Source organism: Oxyura jamaicensis, chromosome 4 (assembly GCF_011077185.1).
Source record: "Oxyura jamaicensis isolate SHBP4307 breed ruddy duck chromosome 4, BPBGC_Ojam_1.0, whole genome shotgun sequence".
Taxonomy (NCBI): domain Eukaryota; kingdom Metazoa; phylum Chordata; class Aves; order Anseriformes; family Anatidae; genus Oxyura; species Oxyura jamaicensis.
The window spans coordinates 92,485,667-92,506,637 of NC_048896.1; the positions used below are offsets into that span (position 1 = coordinate 92,485,667).

At 36.1% G+C, this 20,971-nt stretch overlaps 1 protein-coding gene across 5 annotated transcripts in view; it reads right to left on the reverse strand.

Annotated features, from left to right (window-relative positions):
- CTNNA2 (catenin alpha 2) overlaps nucleotides 1–20,971 on the reverse strand; it is a 483,606-nt gene that overhangs the window by 279,039 nt on the left and 183,596 nt on the right. The gene's annotated exons all lie outside the window — the stretch shown is intronic.

Here is a 20,971-nt window from a genome sequence, read left to right on the forward strand (position 1 = left end):
AACCAGTTAACCATAACGGTTTAGAACTTTGGATATTAGATACATATTTATTATATCTGCAGAAGGAATTATTGGAAATAAAACTTGTCCACTAACTTTTTAACAAATGCATTTACATTTTCAGCCTCATCTTACTTTACAAGCTGTGATTTAGCACAGGCTGGGAAAACATTGCAGGGAACCGTCACTCCGTGCTTCTTCTATTAATATATTTTTCTCCTAGGCACCTCCTGTTGCCTATGCTGTTCTATTTTTTTTTTCACAAAGTTGCAGGGATTTTTATTAGAAACTGTTTTCCAAAGAAGCTATGCCATTCATTCTGCATATTAAATCATATATATATATATATATATAAAAAAAAAAGAGAGAGAGAAGAAGCAAGGGTCTAGTCCCACAGGCTTCTTTCATAGCTGGGAATACAGAGGCAGGAGCTTCCATGTGCAAAAGCAGCAATAGATATATTTAGGTCTGGTAATTCAGTACAAGCAGAACAGAATGTATTTTCTATACAGGAAGTCCAAAATCAAAACAAAATTGAAACCTGCTCAATATGGTCACAGAATAGGCAAGTATAGTCCTAAAATTCCTTCACAGGAATGAAGAGAAACCAAAACTTTCCAAGTAAAATCAGAGCAACTTTTACAGAATACTTTATTTCCTCTACATTCAATGTCACGTTTGGTATCCATGTGGCATTATAACAAAGACAGCAAATCAACAAGTGTGTCTGTTACGTCCAACCACTACAATTTTGAAGAAAACAGAGCTCTAATGTATCATGTCCTCTGTGAAGAGTGGGTAAACTATGTATTTTATCACGTTTTTGTTTTTTCTTTCAACAAACAATCCACATTGAATGATCAACACAGAACGACACCAAGACATCTACAGTAGGGACAGAGCATTGCCTTTCCTTTTTAATTTCCAAAATTTCATTAGTTTGTGCAATAATTGCTGTATTACCTATATTTATCTATTTATCTTTGCTGCTTACATCTGGTCCTAAAAACACTAACAAGGTATCCGTATCTATAACTTGATATGCACATACATACACACATATATATAATATCTGCTTATTCATTGCACTACCTAAAAGAAATATCACGTCACAAAGAGAAAAATCTATGAAAAACCATTCCCCAGGGTTTTAAGATGTTTCTGCACAATATTCATCATAAAAGGAAAAATAATGAGGAAACTTGTTTAAAAATTGCCTTCATTTTCTCAGGGGTTTAAGATTAACATTTTAAAAGTGCATGAAAGCTCATTTTGGTGTGTTACAGTCCTTAGCAATAAATTAGTCGTATTGTTTCTCCAAATTACTATTCAATTAATCTTCTGGTGTTTTTGTCATTTTCAACATTATTACAGAATCTCAGCAGACAGCTAACGCAGTAAAGACTCAAACAATATCCCCCTTACATAAAATCCTTTCCAATTTTGTTATTAATAGGCCTAGGAATGGTTCTCCCTTTTGGTCGTGACTATGTGAACAGACAGAACGCAAAATGTAAATTTAGACAGGCGCAATGTGCAACGTGAGATAACGATATGCAAACAAATAATAACAATAGTAATAAAAGAATGAGTAAATAAATGAAATAATAAATGCTTGGTCCAATCGCACGGGAAGAAATATAAAGTCAAACTGGAGAAGAAACTAAAAATGAGCTGGGATTTTCCCTTTGAGAAAAAGGAAGGGAATAATCTAATGGACCGAGGAAATGGATAACCTCAGACGTACTAGAAACAACAAACATCATTCCTTTTTTCCCCTGCTGCTGGTGGTACTTTTCCATGTCCCGAAGGTACCAGGGGTTTCACATATACTGGATTCTCCTAGCTCCATGGAGTGTCCAATTTCAGCTCGCTCTGTATTTCAGTACAATTTGCACAACAGCTGCATCATGACTTGTGCTGCAGTTCACCTTCAGTCCATAAGTATTTTCAAGCAAACTTACTTTCTCATTATACTTGAAACATATAAAAAAGCAAGAAAGCCAGCCTACATGACCACTAGCTAGCCCCTTTTCCTTTTCCACTCACTCTCACATGGAAATTTCTCACTTTCTATTTCTTGTTGCTGCTGAAATGTGTTGCTGGGAGGGAAACCACATACTCCATGTCCTCTGGTCACAATGTGAGATGAAGTTTTTCCCTAATGTCAGCAGGATTCCTTGTGTGCATAAAAATCTTCTATTTTTTTTTTCCTTTTTTTTTCCTTTTGCTTCAAAAGTCACTAAATCAGTAACCTGTTGACTTCATGCAAATCACTGTTAATACATACAATTTCAAATGTTTCCTCCAAGAAGAAAATATAGTTCAAATTACATAGTGCACGGAGCTTCTCAATTTATTATTATTTAAGGATATCATAATGCAGAATTTTGGATGTGCAATTTTTCCTCATTCATCACCGCTAACAAGAGTTCTTTAAAGTAAAGCATTAGAGTTTGCACCGAGCATTTCCTTTCTCTTGATTCAACCCTAATCCAAAGTGAACTATTACTTTTTGTAAATTATAATCCAACAAAGGTGTTATAATCAAGCTCATTATGTGTGTGTGGGAGGGGAAATGAGTGTGCTTGGGTCTGAGTTAGAGAGCTGAGAAGTTTTCCAGTGAAAGGCTCTGTTGATAAATGGTGGTTAGGGGAAGAAAATTGGTTATTCAATGAACAAAGTGGTGTGTAATTTATTTTACTTCATTAGATGCTGAATTCTTCAAACACTGCTAGGAATTAGAATGCTTTGAAACTAATTATTGTAAGTATGTTTAATGATAGCTTTGAAGTTACTTTCAACATAGCATGCTTTTTTAGATTAAATTATATCTTTCTGCCATTCTACTGCAACCACCCAGCTCAAGGGCAGAAGAGGAGGAAAAAAAAAGCAAAACCCAACAACAACAGTAACAAAAAAAAACTGTTAAATATTGTAAGAAAATGTAACAATAGTTTTGCCTTGTTTTTTCAGAAATATTTCCATAACCCCCTATTGCTACAAGTGCACCAGTTCCCACAGAGTACTATTTGGAATACATAACTTTATCATAAAATTTAATAATAATGTTATGATATATAATATAAATAATTTCAAGCAGAGGAATAAAATAGGACAAAGATAAAAGAAAAATGCATATGTAATGTGTGGATTTGCTGGAGCAAGAATTAAAGGACTTTAATAAACTTTCTCCCTTGCTGTGTGAGCCTATGTTCACTTGTATGTATAACATCAGGATTTCAAGCACGATACTTAATATTTGCATGATACTTGTCCTGATCGTGACAAATGAGTGCTGAAAGGAGCTATTTTGGCTTGGGTCTGATACTTACTTGAAATAAAAATGTGGTTCCGTGATTTAAGCAGGGCAGAGCACTACGAGTCCTCTCCCCAGTCGTGAGCTTGACTTGGACATTCTCTGCAGATCGAAGTCGCTGTTTCAATGGAAACAGGTACCTTGAAATTTTATCAGTCTGATAAAAGAATGCAAGTGTAGTTTCAAGTAGCTTTGCTGACCTCACTGATCTCCAATCATCTTTCCCATATTTAAATGTTCATGTTGTTCTTCAGTGATTTAACTGGATTTTAATTGGTTCTGGAGAAAGCCCTCTGACGAAAAAGAACGGTTCTACACTCATCTCTCTTTTTTCCTCCCTTATCCCATTATGGATGGCATGAATACAATACAGCAGGAATACACATGACATTAGAAAAGTCCCATCATCTCATAGACGACTAATATATTGAAGGAGAGAATAGGACATCTCCTTCTATTCTTTCCTAATTACCTGAAGCGTAGATTGCAACAATAAATGGTAAAATTATCTTATGGTAGAGATTGATGCATTAGAGTCAAATATATTATATTACATATATTACAGTATTTCTGTCTTTACAGCAAGGGCTCTTTATTGCATTTGGCTGAAAGGTTGAGAAAGTTAACTGGGTAAATTCATCTCTATCTCTTTGCAGAGAAACCCTACAGCCTCAAATAACCATAATAATAATAACAACAATAATAATAATAAAATCCCATAGAAAGACAGAGGTCAGTATCAGCTCAATTGTCATGGTTTCATAGTAGAAAGTGGTACATAAAGCTGTTTATGTGGATAAACAGAACTAAAGTATTTCCAAAAATGGCACAGTGTGGTCTGGAGACAAGAGCTTGTGAGGGCAGTTAGAAATGTCCAGAGAAAAAGTAAAAGAGGTGAATAGACAAGCGATGGCTTAGCTGATCAAATTCAGGGACTTCTTAATAGGGATGCAGTGGTACACAAATAAATAGGTATAAAATGAAAAGAAAAGAAAATGTACAGATTATTATCAGCAGTATATGGAGAAAGAGAGGAAATAAGAGAACATGTCTTCTTCCTTCAACTCAAAAGCACAATATTCAATAAATAATTGCAGCCTATCCCCCAAATGTCACACAACTAAAGAAAAAATCCTTAATGGCAGAAAGCGGAGGTTCTGCTTGTTCTTTTTCCTCTTCTTTCTTTTTAATGGCATATTCCATCAGTTCTGAATTTGTCAGAAACGGTGATTAGAGGAGAAGGAAAAAAAATCTTTTGTTATCTTCTACCTAAAAGTTCAGATCAGCAGTGACAGTGAGTGAAACACAGCCCTATCAAAGTGAGCATTTTCCAGTTTGTAAGATTGATATTTATAAATTTACCAGGCTTTCCTAATCATGCTTCCCAGAACTAGCCTGCAAGCAGCACATCACATAGACTGCAAAAAATTCTGAGGCATTTCGTTCTGTCTTGCCAGTACCCAAGAACTTCAGTGCAGACACACTGCCTCGAGAGATGGAGGGAAAAAATAATAATTTTCCTTGTCTACACCTACATAAAAAAGACTCATGAAATGTTATTAGGTACCATTTGTTTTACACACACGTCCTGAAATTCATTAACTTCAAGGATTGGCTCACCACTTTGGCACCACTTGTTTTGCAAGGGATTTTCTTCAGAAAGATTAAAAATTCTTTCTTATATCCATCTTAAATCTAAATTCATTTGTTTTAAACACTGTTCCCCATCCTGTCTGTACAGGTCCTGGTAAAATGTCTTTCCTCCTCTATTTCATAACCCCCCTTAGGCACTGGAAGGCTCCAGCCCTCTGATCATCCTCGTGGCCTCTGGACCCGCTCTACCTCCAGCAGTGTGTTCAGCCTATCCTTGAACATCCGGATCACCAGGAGCTGACATAAAGTCTTAATGTTTTGCACTGGATATTGATAAAACATTAGGGGTTTCCTAATCACAAAAGAAATTCCCATTTTATTATTTAAATTAACTACTGGATAAATTCAAGTAAATTGAAAGACTCGCTAACACAGCAGTAAGCTGAAGCTGGATAAGAGGCAATTATAGACAATTTTCAAAATGAACAATATGTGCAATGTTTCCTTTGACAGAGCAAGGCAATAATTTAGTAAAGGTCTTTTCAGTTGCAGTTGCATAAGATTCAGACAAGAGCAACTTAAGATTTCCTTTAACTTTTTGCAAGAATTTTAGCCTGTGTTGTAGTGAATACTTCTGCCTATAAATTTGGTGTTGGAACCACATTTTTAGACCAAAATCCAGCAGTAAATCATGTACTTTCTTAAGGACATTGTCAAATAATCTCAGTCATAAAAACCTCTCTCTGTATAACTTTACTAGGAAAAAGAACACATCTTGTGTTTTAATTAAACTTTTATCACATGCATTCGTTCTGTGCAAGCATCCATTTTGAACATATGTAAATTATTTTTGGAATTACATGTCAGTAATGAGAAGAATAAAAGTATCTAAGACATATATATGTATATATATATTTATCATTTGAATGCTTACATTGTTTCCACGTCTCTTATAGCAAGATACAACAACGAAAGCTTTCCAAAAGTGATATTAAAAAAAGAGGAAACTACTTATTAATTTTTCAGTATTTTGAATTCCCTGAAATCAATGTTTAAAAGCCAGCAGTTTATGAGATTCTGCAAAGTGATACATTTATTCCCCAACCCTTACTAACTGACACAGTAAAATGCAACAGGAACCTGCAAATGCCAAAACCAAATTGCTAAATAAAAAGTAATTTGAAGTCTGTTCGTTGTGGGTCATATAATTAGGAATATGGTTTTAATAAGATTCTAACTCTCAAGCCTCTGATACCAATAAGTTTTAAAATATTAATATACTGCTTTGATCAATTCCATGTTACCGTGTTTTCAACGTTGCAATATTCAATGCAAAAAATGCTACATTATATGGGGTTCTGAATTATCCTATTTATGTCTTAGGTACCTATGTCTCCATTACATTTTACATCAAAGCCAACTTCTCAGATGTATCAGTTTTAGATACCAACTTATAGCAATGCTATATTGCTAAATAACAGGTTAAACTGAAAACATAATATATAAAACATATTATCCAGATATTTTTTTCTTAAAGTCTACAAATGTATTCTCTTTATCTTGTTTTAGTTCCCTTCTGTTCTTGTGTGGGAAAACAGGATGAGCTTTCTGGACAGTTACTTGAGTTTCGCTATCTAAGACTTGGCAAACTTGTACGTTAAATTTTAAAATTTCGATTATGAAATAAGGTGTATAGCATTATAAGCATGGAGATAATACAGGAATAAGCTAGTAGTGAACTGCAGTAATTTCTGGTGGGCATCTACAGTCAAGTAGGTGTCAATAAATAAACAATTCACGAAGGGATCAACAGTTGGGCTAACTTTGTACCTATATAAGTGTCATTAAAATAATAAAAACTAATAATGATTTTTTAAAGGCATAGTGCTCCCTGTAATTACAATCAATGAAATAAATATTCACAGAATCATCTAGGTTGGAAAAGACTTTCAAGGCCATCAAGTCCAGCTGTCAATCTGACCTATAATAACAATAATAGAAAGATACCTTCTTTCTTCTATTCAGAATTTCTGAAATTATTCTGCTCTGGAATTTTTTTACCTTATTATTATTAGAGACGTATTCTTCAATATTTTGTAGATTCTAAATTTTCATATTTATTATACCAATCAGTACTGTTATATCTAGAGGTTTAACTTCCCTCCGTAATAATCAAGGACTACTAATCTGCTAAACCAACCTTGCAGAGAATTGTCAACTGCAAAGTAAAAGAAGAGATTTCTAGCAAAAGGAATTACAGAGGATAAAAATAAAAGGAACAGCTTAATGTATTTAAATGCTTATTGTTTTGAATTTCAGACAAATAAATATTTTACTATCCTATCATGCAGACTGGTATTCCAATAGTTTAAGTGCTCTACAAGATGGCAAAACCTACAGCTGCTTAAGAAAAATTCTATATGTTGGGGGCTTGAAAATTCAGTCTTCTGTTCACATGGAAAAGAGAAACATCCTTAAAATAGAATAGGTGTGATTTTTAGTCGCACACTAAATTCACGACTGTGACCTTCATACAAAGACTTGGCAAGCTCAACAGTCAACACAGCCCCTCCAGGACACCAAGAAAACCCACCGATGGTCAGCTCTGCGTTCCTCTGATTAAATTCAAAATAGAAAACCAGATTTTCACTGTGCGCTTTCTTGTGCTTTCCAAGGATCATAATCTAAATATTTGTTAACTAAAGAATATAACAGATGTTTTAAGAGACACGTAACCCCTCCAGGTATTTTACAATCTGGCTTAATTTATAACCATGATGTTCTGTTATCACTGCAATAAGAGTAAGGATGGAAAGAACAACCAATGAAAATGAATAAATATGGCAGTGTTAAAGGAAGACTTAACAAAAAGAATATTGCATATGGTGAAACGTTGATGTTATAAATGTAACTATTTTCTTTACAGAACAGGGTACCAAGGAACTTGTAAAAAGTCCATATAGCAGAAAAGAACAATTAAGAATAGTGGCATAACATTATAAAAAATATGAGAAGGCGATGTGAAATAATCACAATTTAAAAACTCCCTCTGAATGTGGCAGTTGTTTGTGGAAGTCAACAAAACAAAAATATAGTCTTATGTGAAAATAATGAAAACCTCAGAAATACAGTATTAAAGGCTTATTAAAGAAAATAGCCATGAAGAAGATTGACTTAGTATCAGATATTCCATTATACTTCTGTGTCAAAAAAAGGCATAAACTACTCATTGTGCTGCTCATTCTGGGAATTGCAAACTGACCATGACCGAGTGCCTACACTGAACTGCTTATTTGAAATACATTTTGTGTTCTTGATGGGAAAAAAAAAAAAAAAAAAAAAAAAGAGAGACATTTGTGAGAAATCTGAAGAAACAAGGAAGCTTACCTTTTCACTAAGACATATATATATAGATAGATAGATATAGATATACACATATATATCTTATCTTATTTCAACATTAACAAAGAGAGAGAATGGTTCTTAAGTAGGACTGTAGGCTCAGGCCTATCAATGTGGATGTGTCAAACCTTCCACCAGTGCTATCATGGAAGTTGCATTCATGGGAATCTAAAGAACCAAGATCCCCAGTGAAACAAAGCAAATGTGCAACCACACCACCAAAAATCGGACAGCCCATGCAAACCACTCATTCAGCATCAGTCAAGCCATCACTCACTCAGCATCAAGTGTCCTACATATATTGCCAGTTAGTCGTACTAAGGACTCTTCTCCTTCTTTACACCATGAACTCAACATAAACTTTGTATATGAATCAGCATTTTCCTGCTTAAATCCAAAAAAATCCCTGAAAGTTGTAAAACATAAACAATATTCACTCATGTTACAATTCATTCATGTCCAATTTGATATTTTGGATATTTTCATGTGCCATTTGAAAATTTCCAATTTGATATATATCAACACTTTGCGTTGACGAATCACACACTGTGTAACATCATTTATGCAATGTTTTCATTCTAATATTTCATTGTGATGCTGTAATAAAAATATTGACCATGTAAGGAGAGACCATAAAAGGAGACGCTCTGCCAATCAGAAAAATCCAATTTGCCTGTCATCCTCAGGAAAAAGAAATCCAACTGAAAAAGATGAAAATGGCCTGGTGATAACAGATAGTTTCTGATAGTTTTTGTCATGGGTATTACAATATTTAGAAAAAAAAAGTCAATTCGTCAATTCTCTTTATTATTCATTGTTTTCATCATTATTTTTACTGATCTATATGTTTTCAACTCTCGCATGTAGAAAAAAATATATCCCCTTCACTGTAGAGAAGCAGTACATGGCAGATTTATGAGGGTTTCATATTTTTACAGAAAACATCAAAAATACTTCATTTACCAAAAGTTAAAATGCTGTCTGCAATCTACTCACTTTAACAGATGGGCTGTTTGTAGTACAGCAGCAGAGAAGGAAGGAAGCGAATTACACCAAAGCACAAACCGCACTGTTGGTGTAACCGGCTGTTCCACGACGCACAGAGCCCCAGACAGCGCACACAGCGCTCCTGCTCAGGTTCGAGAATATTCAGTATTTTCCAGCACAAATATACAACCGTTTCTGACAAACGACTCTATGGGAAAAACGAATCACAAGGACCAACTTCTGCTTTTTTTTTGTTGTTGATGATGATGATTTCCATGCACAAAGCCCTGCACTTGCAGCTCCTAACTGACCTAGTAGCTAATACCTAGGTGTACCTAGGGTTTTTACGTATATAAAGTCAAACATCAAAGATCAGTGATTCAAAGTAACCGGTTTACTTATCTCTCATTTTTATGAGTAACGTAAAAAATGGAAAAATGTCAGCGTGTCATTTTTTAAGACTCTGCAGTTGAGACATAAAACACATCTCAGTTGACAGTACTGCTGCTGCTTCTGAGAGCCCCAGCGGCACCCAGCTGCATACATACTGGAAACTGGGTGTGCATCCGGAGAGTCCTTCCGTCATCCCCGTACACCATTATACAGAAAGTTTTGTGGCATATGAGCTGGGACAGAGAATGCAGGTGTCTAGGGCAAAAGTTTATTCTTGGCAAATGCAAACCACCTTGGGAATTCTCCATAAATAACCTCAGGAAAGGCAGCAGAGTTGTACTGACAAGAACATTTCCAGAGCTCTGACATCCTTTGACAATCTAGAAATTACCTGTTTTGTTTCTGAGGCTGCCTTAAGATATGCTAAAACATACTTGTGAAAGGAAACGTAAAAGCCTGCAATATGCCCCTACAAGCCTCTGTAAAACACCATTTGATGTAACACAACCCGAACTAGGTCTTGATGAGCCCTGAGAAAAGCCCCAAAAGAAAGCATTTGTAATTTGCTTCCTTTGGAAACTCCCATCACCTGCATGGGTCCAACTTCTTCCTCTCAGCTTCAAAAGTTCATTATAAAGCTGATCATTAACCAAGAACTTCAGAATGAGTATGATATTTCTTGAGCTACTTAACATCACACAAACTGATAAACCATTCCAAGCCAAAACAACTTAAGAAATGGTGATTTGAAAACAAGCCCAAGAAATTTGTGCGATAGCCACTAAAATAAAAATAAAATAAAATAAAATTAAATTAAATTAAATTAAATTAAATTAAAAAAGGGATTTTTTTGGTCCAAAGCTGTAGTTTTTCAAAGCACAACCTTATCAAGGTACAAAACAGTGCTGGGTCACTCTCAAGGCTTTCATACTGACAGCAGGCTGCTGTCAGACTATCAATAAATTGTGCCAGAAGTATATTACAATGCTTTAAAAGAGCAGTTTAAGGAAAAGCCTAGAATGATCTCTGTTCTATACAGACCCTCTACCAGAACAAACAGCCCATGACAGCTTTTTTCCAGGCTTAAACTTACCTCATTAACGAGAAAAGTTTGACTAATTTAAAAGTCAAACTTCCCACTTACCTTGCTTCATCTACTGCCTTTCTAATGAACGTCTAGATTTTAACAAAATTTCAGCTTGTATGACTTAAAATGGCAACATTATTTTTGTGATTGGATGAGTGTCTGTCTTAATACACCATATGACGTGGTATCTCATAGCTTAGCAATATCTAATGAGAAAAGATCCGCTCATTTCTGCGAATCCCCTGTTGTCCAAGACCTTCACTAGACAAAATGTTTCTGTGAAATTCAGTGATCTAATTAGTCTCTTTGATTATTTGAAACAAAATAGTCTCCAAAATGATTAAGCCACCACATCCTTTTCCATCAAATTAATTTGCTCTAAGTAGAGAAAACCTGAATATTTCTCAGGGCACAAAAAAGAACTAGAAATCATTGGATCTACACATGCTTGCCTAAGTTAAAATACCTGTGACAACTTTTGATGAGCAGTCCATACCCTATTTAAGACAGTGGGTGAAAGAAGATTCCTATCACATGCAGATTAGGGACAGATCAAAGCCAGAGATGTTTCTATCCTTAGCTCTTTATTCTTCCACCTCAAAGAAAAGGCCAGCAAGAGCACCTTGCACATGGAAAAACTCCAGGATTATCTGCAGCCCTTATTCTTTTCCCTCCTGCCTGCTCATAGTCTTCCTCTCTTGGAGATAAGACCATCATGTTAAAACTTAAAGCGGAGCCTATGTCTTCACTGTGTTTAAAAAGCATCACGTGTGTGGTTGTATTGTGTCCACCTGGCAAGGGTTTGGCAGCAGGGGGCTGCAGAGGTGGCCTCTGTGAGCAGAGCCCAGCAGCTGCCCCGTGTCAGAGCAGAGCCAGCTTCAGCCTTTACTTTCTCACTGCTCTAGTCTGCTAGTGATAGGCAATATATTTTATTAGTCCCTGTATGTCAAGTCTGTTTTGCCCGCGATGATAATATTTGAGTGATCTCCCTGTCCTAATCTCAATCCTTGAGCCCCTTTCATTGTATTTTCTCCCCCTTTCCCTTTGAGGAGGGGGAGTGAGAGCGGTGTGGTGGAGCTTGGCTGCCCAGCTGGGTAGAATCACCACCACAGTGGTGTTTTTAATTGTTTATTAAGTGATTATCACCCATGAATTCTCCTCACTGATTTTGTATCTTCTCGATGTATGGAAATCAAGGCACTATACCATGTATTTACAGGGAGTTTTTATCCTTTGACCTCATCTACTTAGCACCTACATACCGCCCTATGAAATGCCATCCACGTGACAAAATATATATATATATACACTAACAGAAAGAGGATAAAAGATAGTATATTCCAAATAATCCCATTGTGCTCTTCTATATTAAAATTTGGTTAGACTCCCTCCTACTCATGATTAATCTCATTATTCTTTAATTAATTTAGGAAGACCAGCAACTCATTTTACACTACCATAATTATTTTTATAATGCTAGCAAAAGCAAATTATCTTAATACATTACAAATTAACACATGATGGTCCACATTAAGGATTTTTTTTCCTCTAGAAAAGAAGGCATGGATTGAGGAAGTTTAAGGAATATGTCTAACACTGCAAATGAATCCAGGCAAAATTGAGGGAACGCATGTCAAATCTACAAACTTATTTTCTCCATCATCACATCCCATTAAACAGCTCGCTGTAACTTCATTACTTTGTCTCTTTTTTTTTTTTTTCCAAACATCCACTTCTTATTTTGATCCCTTGTTTGTTGTTAAAATGGCAGTAATGTTTTACAGAAATAGCCTAAAATTAAGGCATTGTGCTTATTGCTGCAAGTTTTGAATTCCTTCCCCAGTATCCTTTTCCAACATTACAAGGAAACCTCCCGAAAATCTAATTTCAAGAGTAATTAGCAAATTGTATTAAAAACAAATTAAATTGATCCACCCTAATTTGTCAATATTATTCAGCTGTAGCTAACTGTCAGCCAAAGGTCACTCAAAGATAATAAATCGTGGAGCATCAGCACAAACTTGCCATGTTATATTTCTGTGCTGCTGGTAGCCACCATGAATACCGATGAAGACAGCCTCTCTGGATACTCCCCACTCCAGCGCAGAAGGAGTAACAGCACTGCCAATTCCAAGAAAACTTCGCCGAACCACTTGGCTGGAAACCAGCCCTGTATAGATTGGGATTTGACCTCATTCTGTTCAATTCTGTGAAGATGCAAAGCAATTCTCTAACTGTCCACCTAAGGTTAATAAGTTGTACTGCATGACTTATCACAGCATCTTTCTTCAAATGTATTATTCAGCTGAATATGAGCACTGCCTCCACATTTTTAAATTAACTTATTAAATAGCACCAAGTTACTAAACATTATATGAAAAGGGATTTTGAAAGATAATCATATACACACTGTATGACCAGAGTATTCTTTCTTTAAGAATAAAATACAAAGCAAAATATGTATTCAAGGGCTTAGCATCTCTTCAGAGACTAGTGTATGGAGCAGTTAGGCTTTCAATGAAAAAATGGTCATTAAGACTGCAAAATAGAGAAAGGCAAAGACCATTATTTTGTAACTTGGCCATTAATCAATAAATTAGGAGATCTAAAACAGAATGTCTTGAAAATACAGAATAATAAGGTAGGACATTTAAAATGAACAACAATAATTACTATTTCATACAATATCTAATTAATTTCAGAAACTCTCTGTTGCAGGCAAGCTCACACATATGAGTGGGTTCAATAAGTCTTTAGAAAAATGAGTGGATTATAGGTCCATTGATGGCTATTAAAATGGTGATTCAGATGCTAATTTCAGCTCAGAAAGTTTCTAAATCACAGCCGAGTGGAGGCTTAGCAGCAGAACACCCACTCCATGATTTTGTTGCTCCTTGCACTCTTTGCTAAACACCTGCTACTGGTAAACATCACCTCCAGGACACCAAGCTAACGGACTACAACATCTGACCCACAATGGCAAGGTCATTGTTTGTTTGTTTGTTTTTCCCACAAATCCTATTTCTTTCCATTTAACTTTTCTCCCCCATGGTATATTCTTTTTCCTTTCTGACCTCCTTGTTCTCTTTTCTCAGGTGACACAATGAAATAGCCTCAAGTTGCACTAAGAAAGGGTTAGATTGGGTGTCAGGAAGAATCTCTTCATGCCGAGGATGGTCAAGCACTGGAACAGGCTGCCCAGGGAAGCAGTGGAGTCCCCAGCCCTGGAGGTATTTCAGAGATGCATGGACATGGCACTAAGGGACATGGTGTAGTGGTGGACTTGGTAGTGTTAGATTGATGGTTGAATTTGACACTCTTTAGAGTCTTTTCCAACCAAAATGATTCTATGACTCTGGAATGAAACAGCACCAGTAGCCTGTACGATTACCTCTTGTATGACTTGGTATGATTCCTGCTTGTCTGGGTTTTGTTTTTGTCTGATGGAGTTAGCCAATGAGCAAATGTTTCCTGCTTAATATTACATGCTGGTACACTCTAGTATTTTCCAGACATTGTTCTCAATTTTCAGGCATAGGTTTGCTTACCTCTGCCTGGCTCACATAGTGTTGGTATGAAAGTGGCCAAATGTTATCATTTTGCAAATATTACTCTTACACTCTTCCTTTGTAGGAACCCGGGTTTCAACAGTACAAGCTACGGACATATAGTATAAAAATACCAACACTAAAATCTTTTTCTTCGAGACAGGATGGACTTTTTTCAAAATTCTCCCATGAATAAAAATGAAAACTAAATCTCAGTCCAAAAAAGAAAAAAAAAAAAAAAAAAAATGTCATTGGCCTTTTCTCTTCAAAGCTACTTTGAGCCTATGTCACTTTACCAACTTTGATGTTAAGTTCACAGTGATTCTGACAATTTCCAGTACTTTTGCATGGTTCATGCAATAATATAATGCTGAACAAATTACATTAAAAAAATGGTTACAAAATTCAATGGCCGCCACCGTTTCAGTCTAGAAATGAATACTGATATACTGAATATAAGTGGTAATACTGACTTATATGTCTGGTTGAGAGCAATCTTTAAAGATGCAATTATATCCTAAGTGGTTTCCATTCCATTTATAAACTGAATGTTGGGTAGCCAATAGTCATAAGTGAACCCTAACTTCACTCCAGTTTAACTTTGCAGTGATGACACATGAGGTCTTGACTATAATATGTGAAACTGAAACTTCTGTATGAATGTTTGAATCGATACAGACAATATCTGCTGGTGGTGCTGATAAAAGTTCTCAGAAAAACACATTCATTTAATTAACTGAATTACTATATGACCTAATCTTTCTTTCTCTCTTTCTTTCTCTCTTTCTTTCAGAGCATACTACAAACAAAAAGGAAAGATTATCTATAAAATTTCAGTACTCTGTCAATGAGATTACATTCTCTGGTTAGGACAGAAAAAATAATTATCCCAGGAATATCTCTTTCCTGTATGAAAAATTTTTGTTACTCCTACAACAAATGTATACGATTTAATTTTGGAGAAAGTTTCCACCTACAAGAAAAGGGATGTAAAATCCAGCAAGTTACATTATGAGCAACAATACTGATTTAAAAAATATATGTATTTTTTCATTTTTAGTTTTAGTTTTGTAGTGACAGCTTTTTAATGCAATCACATTATTTGAACATACAAGAAACAGCACCTGGCACTTAGAATTGCTTTTTATTTATGAATTCTTTTGAAAATAACGATTTTGTTCATGGGCATCAAATGGAAACTCCTAGTCATAACATGACAGCAAAAAGAATAATGTTTAACTAAAGGAACAGAGTTACGATACATGACTCCAAAGCTGGGGCAGGAGCTGGGGGAATCATCCACCCAGATCTCTCTTTATAGATAAAACTCCATAAAGAAGCAATTTGGGAACTGTGAGTGACTCTGCATTTGCATTTTGGGATTCTGGCTCCTGTTCACTGCACTTTGGTTCATATATTTGCCCTCAGGATATGTGGACAGGATTGCTTTCAGATAAAACTAAACCAGGAGGTGCAACTTGGGAGCTCCAGCCACTGCCAGGTGCTCGTGCCATGAGTCTGGACCAGACCTAGATCAACACAAATCCTTATGAAATGGGTGTGATGTGGACATCAGGTCCTCAGCACCAACTACTTTGTCCTACGGATGCGCTCCCTTTTCTTTCGGTCTCCTCCCACGACACAGCTTTTCACTGAGTTTTCGCAGCTCTGACACCAGAGTTTTTCTTTATCCTAGAATGCCATGAACTTTATTTTGCAATCAGTTTGGTAAGGGAATGTAGTTGCTGTGGGAAGCCTGTTCTACGGCTTGCTTGGCACTGTGAATTTGTTACTTCAAAGACACAATGAAATCCTTTGGTTCTGATACCATCTTATGAGTGACTATTTCTGGAACAAATCTTGAGATTGGCAACATAGCACTTTGAGACCTTATGCTCCCAATAAAGTTGAAGCTGATTTATACCAGTAAATTGACACACAGAAGCGGATGCTAAGTATGTAGTTACAAATTATAAGTTCAAAAATAGGAGTAACAGTTTTATATTACCTTTACCAGATCATGCTAAATTATTACCCGACTTCTCAGCCTATAGGACTGTATAGAATGTACTTTATTACATTTTATTTTGAAAGAATTCTATGCTTTTTACTACCAACAGAATATACCCTTTACTTCACAAATTTTACAATAGTAGGAAATTAAGACAAATAAGGTAATACTACAGGAATATATATATATATATATATATATATGTATTTTAACCATTATGGATTTTCTTTACCATCTTACCATTTGCTTACTGACAGCTTAGTTTTTCTTCCATGCCCTCATTCCCCTTTCATGACCTCCCACTCCTTGGTTACCTTTATGGTTCATTCCAAGATACTCCCTTTCTTTTCCACTGACTCTTTCTCCTGGGTTTGTAAAACTTAGAAATAACAAAGAAAAACAGACAGTCTAATAGTACTGAAGGAAGGAGAGGAGAGAAAATAACTGAAGTGAGGAAAGTGTCCCTGAGATGTTTAACTTGGAAGGAAGGTGTTTTCAAATAATCCACCTTTAGTGACACCAATATGGATTTTTTCTGTACTGGGGAGAAGTAAAATGAAGGAAACAAACAAAAAGCAACAGCAACAACAACAAAAAGAGCCCCAGTGGACTGGATGAAAAAAGGGAGATTTAAAAGGGAGAAAAAAAAAAAAAAAAAAAGGAAAAAAAAAAAAAAGTATTATACATCAGGTTTGAAAAACAAGAAAGGAAAGAAAAGAAGCAGAAAGTAAACCAAGCAAGGTATTTCAGTGAAGTAAAAAAACTCAGGCACTTCATGCAAAATGTGAAGTACATGCAAACAATAAAGCATGCAATTTAGAACAGTTTCAAAAAGAACTATTAAAACAACCGTGAAAGAGTTTCCAGTTGCACTTGTGAAATTTAAAGCTTCATTTTGAAGACTAAGCAAAGACAAAAGCAAAATATGTTGAAATGCATTACTTGTCCACTACTTCTGAAACCCTGTAATTGTGCTTACTCTGTATTCCTGCATGCAACATTGAATTCATCAGACTGCTGCCAGGTTTTCATTCCATATTGTGTATTATTGAAGTGTAAAACCGCTGAATGAATTCCAGTGCAATTTTAATCATATTATAGAAAATGTTCCAAGCTGATGTAATCAAATGCTTTTAATTAGGGCAATCAAATATATTATCAGTTTACTATTGCTAACCAATATTCAGTACACAAAAAAACACCCAGAAGTACAACATAGAATAACAGAACAGTTTGGGTTCAAAGGGACCTCAGAGACTCCCAGACCCTGCCATAGGCAGGGCTCCCAGACCAAGCTGCCCCCAGCCCCATCCAGCCTGGCCTTGGGCACTGCCAGGGATGAGGTAGCCACAGCTCCTTGGGGCAGCCTGGGCAGGGCCTCACTGCCCTCACAATGAAGAATTTCTTCCTAATGTCTACTCAAAACCTGCCTTCTTTTAGTGTAAAGCCCCTTGTCCTATCATTACACTCCCTGACACAGGGTCGCTCCCCAGCTTTCCTGCAGCCCCCCTTAGGTACAGGCAGGCCACTGTAAGGTCTTCCCAAGGCCGCCTCTTCTCCAGGCCTAACACCCCCAACTCCCTCAGCCTGTCTTCATGGAAGACGTGCTCCAGCCTGCTCATCATCCTTGTGGCCTCCTCTGGACTCACTCCAACAGGTCCACGTCCTTCTTGTGCTGGGGGCCCCAGAGCTTAACACAGTATTCCTGGTGGGATCTCATGAGAAGGTGAGCATGGGATAGCAGTGTCTACCATTTATACGTCTTCACTCAACCTCAACAACAAAATACCTATTTCAGTTTAGGCAGAAACATATTACTCTCTAAATTGAGTACTTTAGGAAACACAATCTTTAATGGAAACGAACACTTCAGGTGTGACAGGACAAGGCTCTGAGCAACCTGATCTAACACTGAGGTTAACTCTGCTTTGAGCAAATGTGAAATAGATAATTTCCACTGGTTACTTCTGACCAAAATTAGTCACTGATTTTATTAGTGTAGGAATGGCTAAGAACTTCAATTCTATGTTCTACCATTGTCAAAAACAAAACAAAACAAAACAAGCAAATGAAAATAAACACCTAGTGTTACTATGCTACTGAGAAGATAATTCATGGTGCGAACTTCTAAGAAAGAGCTAACTTTCCTTGTTAAGTACACTGAGTGTGATTATTTAAATAAATCATAATTTCTTACTAATCAGACAATCCTTGCCAGTACAATAAAATAAGAAGCTGCCATAGTTACGTGAGTGAATCAGTTTGAGTGGGCTGTGCACGATGTCATGATATTAGGAATTCTATTTCAGGAAATCATTATCCACACATGATGAAAATGATCAATCACCTCGGAGTTAGTAACAAATGTGCACTGTTACATGGTTCATTAGAATCCATGATGCAGATACACAAAACAGAAAGTTTCTTTGTCACTGATAGTCACAAGTGCCACAATATGTTTTTGCATGACTGAAGCAGATATGAGTTCTGTGGACAAAGAAAGCATCCTCTTTCCTCCCGAAATAGTGTCAGGAGTCAGGAATATAGCACAACTGTAAGGCTATAAAAGGAAGAACCTAATCGTCTATGATAGACTCAGAATATCCGGCAATCTTGTGAAGGTAACTGCCCCCTCAGCTAGGGTGAAGTAGTAGATGTGTCTGGCAGGACAACTCAAAAACTATGGGTGACACAAGCACCAGAATGATCCTAATGGGATAAGATCAGCAATCTCCTCTCAGGATGTAGTGTTGGGTAATTTTAGCACTTCAAAGACAGAAATGGGATTCATTGACAATACTGACATGAAAGACTGAATCATTGACACAGACTCACTCGTGGACAAAGAAGATTTTTAAACGCTGTTCCCAACTGCATTATGCTCTGAAGTTGCAAAGTTTGACAAAGAATACATCAAGAGACCTGAACATGAGCACAGTGGAAGAAATCTTGGGATACCTGCACTTTTTATAAAGAAATAAAACAACACTGTCACCGGTTGTAGGACCAGCGTTTATTTCTCTTCTTAGTATAGCCAAACTCTCGTTTGTAAGGAATTATTTTGTTTGACGGTAGTTAATTACAAAGAAAGCAGCATTTCACTGTGATGGCACCAATTCAGGAGGTGAATTGACTTTAATAAACAGCTAATTTTTTTAATTACTATTTTAAAAATGTAGATACTCAAATGTGGCTACGAAACATACGGTAACTCTTTCAGATTCAGAACCAGTTTTTCCATCGGACTCATGGGGCTTAGGGGTTTTATTTTCTTTTCTTGAGGGAGATGATTTTCGTCTGTTGCTGGCTGTATCTTTTTTGTTGTTGTTTTTTAAGCAGTTAACACTTGTGCCATCTAAATTAAACCTAACAGCAAGTTTTGTTCAGAGAGAAAAAAAATAAAGAAAAAAAATAAAGAAAATGTTATATATAGCAGACTGGTTAGTAAGATAAACCCTGCTAACACATAAATTCTGTGGGTTTTATGTGTTTATGTCATCAGAAACAAAGCCTGCTCACTACTTAGAAGCTGGACAATGGCAAATATTGCTAGAAGAAGGACTAGAGATTAGAATTGCCCATGTAAACATCCTTAAATAAAAACTCCCCAAAGCCCTAAAAAACAAACAAAACCTCACTACTACAGATCCATGTTCTACAACTGGACTTGGATCTGTACACTCAGAAAAATTAGATATTGATTCTGAATATTAATTTTTACCTCCAAGAAGAAGTATTTCTATCACTGGTGCCAAAGACATTATCTGATATGTGCTTGTTAGAAAAATTAAAAAAGCGATGATGGAAGATAATCATCAAAAAATGTAACTTCATGAGCTCAGTTGCTCATGAAAGAATGTGCATTTAAACACAGTACCTCAAGGCAGGATTATCATCAGCTTAGTCATTTTATGCCAAAAGTTAGGCCAGTCCAATTCAGATATTTGGCATTTCTAAATTTAGCATTTGGTGTTATTTAATTCCCAGGTGACATTCTGGATCCTAAAATCTTGTCTGCTGAAATGTGTTTAATGAAAAGCTTTGGACCAGCTAATCTGACCATGTACTCTGCAAAGTTAAAAAACAGAAGTATCTGCATTTTTATAAATATCATGATAAAAATGAAAGTGGAAATTCAGATTAATAAAGACTCACACAAATTAAAGCCTCTGCAACCACAAGACTATCTGTGCATGGTGCAGTCTGAACTTCCAACCCTAGCAGCAGTGGAAAAACTGAGCACCATTCAAACCTGTGATCTATAAAAGCAGCTTTGACTGCAAAAACACAGAAGAACAAGTCAGATTATATCTGAGAACTCATGAAGTACACAACCTCTTATCATTCAACATATTATTTCTCTTTTGGCAGGAGAAAGCATAAGGTAACTGCCCTTTGAGATGAAATGCATTGAAATGTAACAAGGAACGCCCCAAACATATTTTGGCTGAGAAAATATGTATTTAGCATACATTTTACACTTTCATTTTTTTCCTCACAAGCTCTTTCTCCTAAAAGTCATATATTTGTTATTTAATATATTAAAGAGCTGTAATATTTGCAGACTGTCTCAGAAAACTCATTAATCACCTCCTCAAAACACTGTGCCAATTAGTATGTATGGCACCTAC